The following is a 7,500-nucleotide window of genomic DNA, read 5'->3' on the forward strand; positions in this document are numbered from 1 at the left end:
CTGCAGATGACAGTCCCCCCAGTTCTCTCTTTGCTGAAGCCATGAGTGCACATTTCAGTGCCCAACAGGTCAGATTTTTCAGATGTCCAAGAGGAACAAGAGAACAATGAGAACAATGATTTAGAAGAGGAGGAAGTATCTGAAGAAGAAGATGGGGAAGAGTACTACCCAGAGCACGATGCATCATCTTCAGACATTTTTGTCAAAGAACAGCAAAAGCTGAAAGAGAAACATTTTTGTCAGAGAACAGCAAAACAACATTGTCCTTGTCACCATATGACAACCGGGAAAGGATGGCAGCACAAAATGTCATAAGGATGACCCCAGGGCCCACAAGACATGCAGTTGCCCAGGACATCGCCTAAACATTCTACATGTTCATCACACCAGACATCGAAAAAATCATCCTGGAGATGACAAATTTGGAGGGTTTCCGTAAATATGGAGACAACTGGAAAAGGATGGATGAGATTGACCTGCGTGCCTACATAGGGCTGCTAATCTTAGCGGGTGTGTATAGGTCCCGAGGCGAAGCTACATGTAGTCTCTGGGATGCAAAGAGTGAAAGGGTGATTTTCCGTGCCACAATGCCACTGAAAGTCTTTCACACTTTCTCAAGAATGTTAAGATTTGATAAACGTGAGTTAAGACCTGCAAGACGTGTGAGAAACACACTGGCGCTGATAAGAGAGGTCTGAGAGAAGTGGGTCTGAGCAACTGGTTCCATTCAGAGGTGCATTTTTATTTTCATATCTGTAATGTAAGTGATTTTCACTGTTAATGTCATTATGTATTGACGCAATATCATTGATTTACGTGATAGTTTTCTGTGACACAGATTCTAATTACTGATAGTAATCTCTTTTGTCAAAAGGTCACTGCCCTTTCCGGCAGTATATGCCCAGCAAGCCAGCAAAGTATGGCATCAAGATATGGGTGGCCTGTGACGCACAATCCAGCTATGCTTGGAAGATGCCAGTCTACACAGGGAAGCCGACCAGTGGAGGTCCGGAGAAGAACCAGGGGATGCGGGTTGTGCTTGATGTGACAGATGGACTGAGGGGGCACAATGTCACGTGTGACAATTTCTTCAATTCTTATGAACTCAGCCAGCAGCTCCTGAAGAGGAAGATCACCATGGTTGGCACAGTTAGAAAGAACAAGCCTGAGCTCCCTCCTGCACTCCTCGCAACAACGGGGAGAGAGGCCCTCTCATCAAAGTTTGCCTTCACCCACACCACCACTCTAGTTTCTTACCTCCCAAAGAAGAACAAGAATGTGGTCCTCCTGAGCACACTGCACAAAACAGCTGAGATCAGTGATCGTGAGGACAGGAAGCCAGTCATCATCCTGGACTACAACCACAACAAAGGAGGTGTGGACAACCTGGAAAAGGTGATTGGAACTTACAGCTGCAGGAGAATAACAGCCCTCTGGCCCCTGGTCATCTTCCATAACATCATTGATGTGTCCTCATACAATGCCTCATACAATGCCTGATAAGCAGAACAAGAGGAGGGTGTTCCTGGAGCAGCTGGGAAAGGCACTTGTAAACCCACACATTCAAAGAAGGGAGCGCCTCCCCCGCACAGCAGCCTCTGCAGCGCTTGTGAAAGCTGTTCAGGGGGCTGAATCTTGTCCTGATCCACCTGAGGCTGCAGCTGGGGCAGGTAAGAGGAGGAGATGCCAATTCTGCCCCCAAAGAAGGACTGTAAAACTAATACTATGTGCTGCACATGTGAGAAATACATCTGCAAAGTCCATGCACACACACCTGCATACTGTCCTACATGTGATAATTAGAGTTGATTGATTTATGTTCTTAAAACTTCTTATGGGCAGTATGCAGGTGTGTGTGCATGCACTTTGCAGCACATAGTATTAGTTTTACAGTCCCGGTAGCGTCCCACCTAGCCAACATTCAGTGAAATTGCAGAGCGCAAAACTAAAACTACAGAATTATAAATATTTAACTTCCATAACATCACAAGTGTAATACATCAAAATAAAGCTTAACTTCTTGTTATTCCAGCCGCTGTGTCAGCTTTCAAAAAGGCTTTACGGCGTAAGCACACCATGCGATTATCTGAGGACAGCGCCCCGCATAGAAAAGCATGAAAAACATATTTCAACCAGGCAGCTGCGCCACGAAAGTCAGAAATAGCGATATAATAAATGCCTTAACTTTGATGATCATCTTCTGTTGGCACTCCAAAAAGTCCCAGATACATCACAATGGTCCTTTTGTTCGATAATGTCCTTCTTCATATCCATAAAAACTCAGTTTAGCTGGCGTGCTTCAGTCAATAATCCACCCAGTTTCCCTCCATCAAAATGCATACAAAATGAATCCCAAACGTTACTAATAAACTTTTCCAAACAACGTTTATAATCAAAACTTAGGTACCCTAATACGTGAATAAACAATACAATTTAAGACGGAGAATCGTTATTGTCTTTACCGGAGAAAAATAGCAAAGAACTCGCTCTCTTCCACGCGCTTGGAAACACTACAGCCAAAACGGGAGCCACCTAGAAAAACGACAATTTCTGGATCATTTTTCCAAAACCCAGCATGAAACTCTTTCTAAAGACTGTTGACATCTAGTGGAAGCCCTAGGAACTGCAATCTGCGAGGATTTCGCCTTCTAATAAAAGTGACAGCCATTGAAAACAGTGGAAGGCTGAATTGTTTTTTTGGAGTGGTTTGTCCTCGGGGTTTCGCCTGCCATATCGGTTCTGTTATAGTCACAGACATCATTTTAACAGTTTTAGAAACTTTAGAGTGTTTTCTATCCAAATCTACTAATCATATGCATATTCTAGCTTCTGGGCCTGAGTAACAGGCAGTTTACTTTGGGCGTGCTTTTCATCCGGAAGTGAAAATACTGCCTACTACCTAAGAGAGGTTAACTTTTTTGTTTTGTATCTATTATCTTATTTTATTATTATTTATAGTTGTTGTTTATACACATTGTGAGTGGAGGCAATGGTTAAAACAAATGGGAGAAGACTGGTATTTTGTAGTTGAATTCCCCATTGTACATTACATAAGAATATATCACTATGTTGCCAAAACATTTCAAGACTGTTATTGTTTCCCTCCAATAAAATGCATTCAAACTACTTTATGCACATTTCTGCTACTTTCTGAGCGTAAGCTTTGGTTGCGAATGGTATGAACTTTGAACTCTTATTCAGAAGTGATACCTCCTAGTCGTTGAGTTAGCAATAGCAGCTGCAAACGAGGGTTAGGAAGGAACAGACAGAGTATATCACATCCCGTCTATCACGCAATGACTTTACTACAACATATCCAATTGACCACCAGAGACATTCTTCAAAGGACTCGGTTTGGCAACACGGCCTTCCATCTACCACCAACCTACCGAAGCGCAGCTCAGAGTAAATATTTATTGCATTTTCCTTTTCCAAATGGGCGGTAATTTAGAATGCATAAGATACTGTATTTACGATAGCACAGCTTCTTCCTTTGTTACTCAGTCTTCCTGCTCTTTCACTCAAACCCAGACCCTTTTCTTTTGTGTAACCAGCTGTCATATCTGTTCCGCCCGCTAGGGACGTTTTCCTTTATGACGTAATTTGTAATCAAGTTATGATTAATTATGTGTATGTGTAATTCTGTGTGATTAGTTAGGTATTTAGTAAATAAATAATTAAACCCAATTTTGCATTGCTGATTCAACTTGTTAGCCAGGGTTCGTGAAGATAACCAAGAATGTACAACTTTCAGTTGAGACTGAATTAAGATAACGATTAATATTGACTGCTATTGATGTAAAATATTACTAGGTCTTTAAGAGTTTTTTCAGGAGATAACAGCTCTATAAGTATTATTTCGTGGTCCCCCGACTCTCTAGTTAATTACATTTACATGATTGGCTCAATCAGGTGATATTAATTAGGGAGAAATTATTTTATAGAATAGCACTTAATCCGGCATAGCCAAAGACACGACAGCACCCACCTATGCAGTACCTTTAGCAATAATAATTAACCTCTACTTTAGTAAAAAAAACTATTATGACAGGTGTGTTGTAATAAAACAAGTGGTGTCCACTGGTTAGATGCAGTCTTTCTGAATTGTGAAGAGGGACAACCCAGATATCACAAAGTTCGTGATGAATGACAGTGTCACGTTCTGATCTTAGTTCCGTTATTATATCTTTGTTTTAGTATGGTCATGGCGTGAGTTGGGTGGGCAGTCTATGTTTGTTTCTCTATGTTGGTTTTTGAGTTTGGCCTAGTATGGTTCTCAATCAGAGGCAGCTGTCAGTTGTTGTCCCTGATTGAGAATCATACTTAGGTAGCCTGGGTTTCACTTTTGGGTTGTGGGTGTTTGTTTTCCGTGTGAGTGTTTGGTCCACACGGTACTGTTTTCGGTTTTGTATATTCACGTCATCGTTTGTTGTTTTGTTTGAGTGTTCTATTGTCTTTATTAAAAAACATTATGGACACTTACCACGCTGCGCATTGGTCCTCACCTTCTTCCCAAGACAGCCGTTACAGAAACACCCACCACCAAAGGACCAAGCAGCGTGGTGACAAGAGGCAGCGCTACCTGGAGAACTGGACTTAGGAGCAAAGGACCCTGAGCTGGGGAATGTCACCGCCCCAAGGCAGAGCTGGAGGCAGCGAAAGCGGAGAGGCGGCAGTATGAGGAGGCAGCGCGGCTGGAAGCCTGAGAGGCAGTCCCAAAAATGTATTGGGAGGGGGCACACGGGGAGTGTGGCGAAGTCAGGTAGGAGTCCTGTGCCAACTTCCTGTGCCTACCGGAGAGCGAGAGGGACCGGGCAGGCACAGTGTTATGCGGTGGAGCGCACGGTGTCCCCGGTGCGCGTGCATAGCCCGGTGAGGTACATTGCAGCACCTCTATCAGCCGGGCCAGAGTGGGCATCGAGCCAGGTGCCATGAAGCCGGCTCAGCGCATCTGGTCTCCAGTGCGTCTCCTCGGGCCGGTGTACACGGTACCAGCCCTACGCATGGTGTCCCCGGTTCGCCAGCACAGCCCAGTGCGGGCTATTCCACCTCGCCGCACTGGCCTGGCTACGGGGAGCATTCAGCCAGGTAAGGTTGGGCAGGCTCGGTGCTCGAGACCTCCTGTGCGCCTTCACGGTCCGGTCTATCCGGTGCCACCTCCATGCACCAGCCCTCCGCACCAGGCTGTTTCTCCGTCTCCTTCCTACAGGTGCTCCCGCCTGTCCAGTGCTGCCAGAGTCTCCCATCTGTCTGGCGCTGCCGGAGTCTTCTGCCAGAGTCTCCCGCCTGTCCGGCGCTGACGGAGTCTCCCGTCCATTCGGGACCCATTGCTAGGGTCCCCAGTCTGAGGTCGGCGGCGAGGGTCGCTGCTCTAAAGAGGCCACAGAGGCGGGCTAAGAGGTGCACAAGGACTATGGTGAAGTGGGGTCCACGTCCCGCGCCAGAGCCGCCACTGCGGACAGACAACCACCCAGACCCTCCCTTATAGGTTCAGGTCCGCACCTTTGGGGGGGGGGGGGGGGGGGTACTGTCACGTTCTGACCTTAGTTCTGTTATTATATCTTTGTTTTAGTATGTTCAGGGCGTGAGTTGGGTGGGCAGTCTATGTTTGTTTCTCTATGTTGGTTTTTGAGTTTGGCCTAGTATGGTTCTCAATCAGAGGCAGCTGTCAGTTGTTGTCCCTGATTGAGAATCATACTTAGGTAGCCTGGGTTTCACTTTTGGGTTGTGGGTGTTTGTTTTCCGTGTGAGTGTTTGGTCCACACGGTACTGTTTTCGGTTTTGTATATTCACGTCATCGTTTGTTGTTTTGTTCGAGTGTTCTATTGTCTTTATTAGACAGGTTGTTTCTTCAGCCAAAACAGATTTGGGGTTTAAAATTCAATTAAGTTGCTTTATTTTAGGGGTTTAGTGAAGGCGCGCCATTTTTTTACCCTTAGGACAAGGGTGTATACAGAATGTTAAGACTACAAAGGGTTCATCCATGTCTTACTTAGATTTATGTGTATTTTGGGTATATGTTGTGAAACTGTTAGATTTTACTTGTTAGATATTACTGCACTGTCGGATCTAGATGCACTAGCATTTCGCTACTCTCGCAATAACATCTGTTAAACACGTGTATGTGACCAATACATTTAATTTGATTTTGATTTGATTTTACTAAATTTCACACAGGACACCAGATAAGACAGGAGCACACAGACTATTGCAGAGAGACTATTGCAGCATAGATACTGGAGACGAGACTGAGACAGGGGTGGGTCTGGTCGGGAGGCACTGTGGCCCCGTCCGACGATACCCCCGGACAGGGCCTACCAGGCAGGATATAACCTCACCCACTTTGCCAAAGCACAGCCCCCACACCACTAGAGGGATATCAACAGACCACCAACTTACTACCCTGAGACAAGGCTGAGTGTAGCCCACAAAGATCTCCTCCACCACACGAGCAAGAGGGGGCGCAAAACCGGACAGGAAGATCACGTCTGTGACTCAACCCACTCATGTGACGCACCGCTCCTAGGGACGGCATGGAAGAGCCCTAGTAAGCCAGTGACTCAGCACCCGTAATAGGGTCAGAGACAGAAAACACCAGTGGAGAAAGGGGAGCCGGCCAGGCATAGACAGCAAGGGCAGTTCGTTGGTCCAGGGCCTTGCCGTTCACCTTTGCACACCTGGGCAGACTCCACTCAATCGTAGGACCTACTGAAGAGATGAGTCTTCAGTAAATACTTAAAGGTTGAGACCGAGTCTGTGTCTCTCACATGGATAGGCAGACCATTCCATAAAAATTGAGCTCTACAGGAGAAAGCCCTGCCTCCAGCTGTTTGCTTAGAAATTCTAGGGACAATTAGGAGGCCTGTGTCTTGTGACCGTAGAATACGTGTAGGTATGTACGGCAGGACCAAATCGGAAAGATGAGTAGGAGCAAGCCCATGTAATGCTTTGTAGGGTAACTTTAAAACCTTGACATCAGCCCTAGCCTTAACAGGAGGCTAACACTGGAGTAATATGATCACATGTTTTGGTTCTATTCAGGATTCTTGCAGCCATGTTTGGCACTAACTGAAGTTCATTTAGTGTTTTATCCAGGTAGCCAGAGAGTGGAGCGTTGCAGTAGTCTAATTTAGAAGTGACAAAAGCTGGTTTAGCTTTTCTGCATCAGTTTTGGACCAAACATTTGCGTAGATGAAGAAAAGCTGTCCTTGAAATATTCTTGATATGTTCGTCAAAAGAGGGATCAGGGTCCAGAGTAACGCCGAGGTCCTTCACAGCTTTATTTGACACGACTGTACAACCATCAAGATTCATTGTCAAATTGTATATTTACTGGTTGTAAAGCTCTATCTGCAATCAATTACAGTCTACCAGGGAATTACCTGCAAAAGTCGACCATTTGCACTCTGTAACTTTTATCACCTTTCCCACTGCCAATATAACAGAACATGATGAATTATGATCAGTGATGTTTATTTGAATACAGCTTTGATAAATGCC

The 7,500-nt window shown here is 45.3% G+C and overlaps 1 pseudogene; it reads left to right on the forward strand.

The window, feature by feature from the left end:
* The first annotated feature begins 216 nt into the window (after positions 1-216).
* Positions 217-5,397, forward strand: LOC139367366 (piggyBac transposable element-derived protein 4-like; annotated as a pseudogene).
* The last annotated feature ends 2,103 nt before the right edge of the window (positions 5,398-7,500 follow it).

This window comes from Oncorhynchus clarkii, chromosome 16, assembly GCF_045791955.1.
Source record: "Oncorhynchus clarkii lewisi isolate Uvic-CL-2024 chromosome 16, UVic_Ocla_1.0, whole genome shotgun sequence".
Taxonomy (NCBI): Eukaryota; Metazoa; Chordata; class Actinopteri; order Salmoniformes; family Salmonidae; genus Oncorhynchus; species Oncorhynchus clarkii.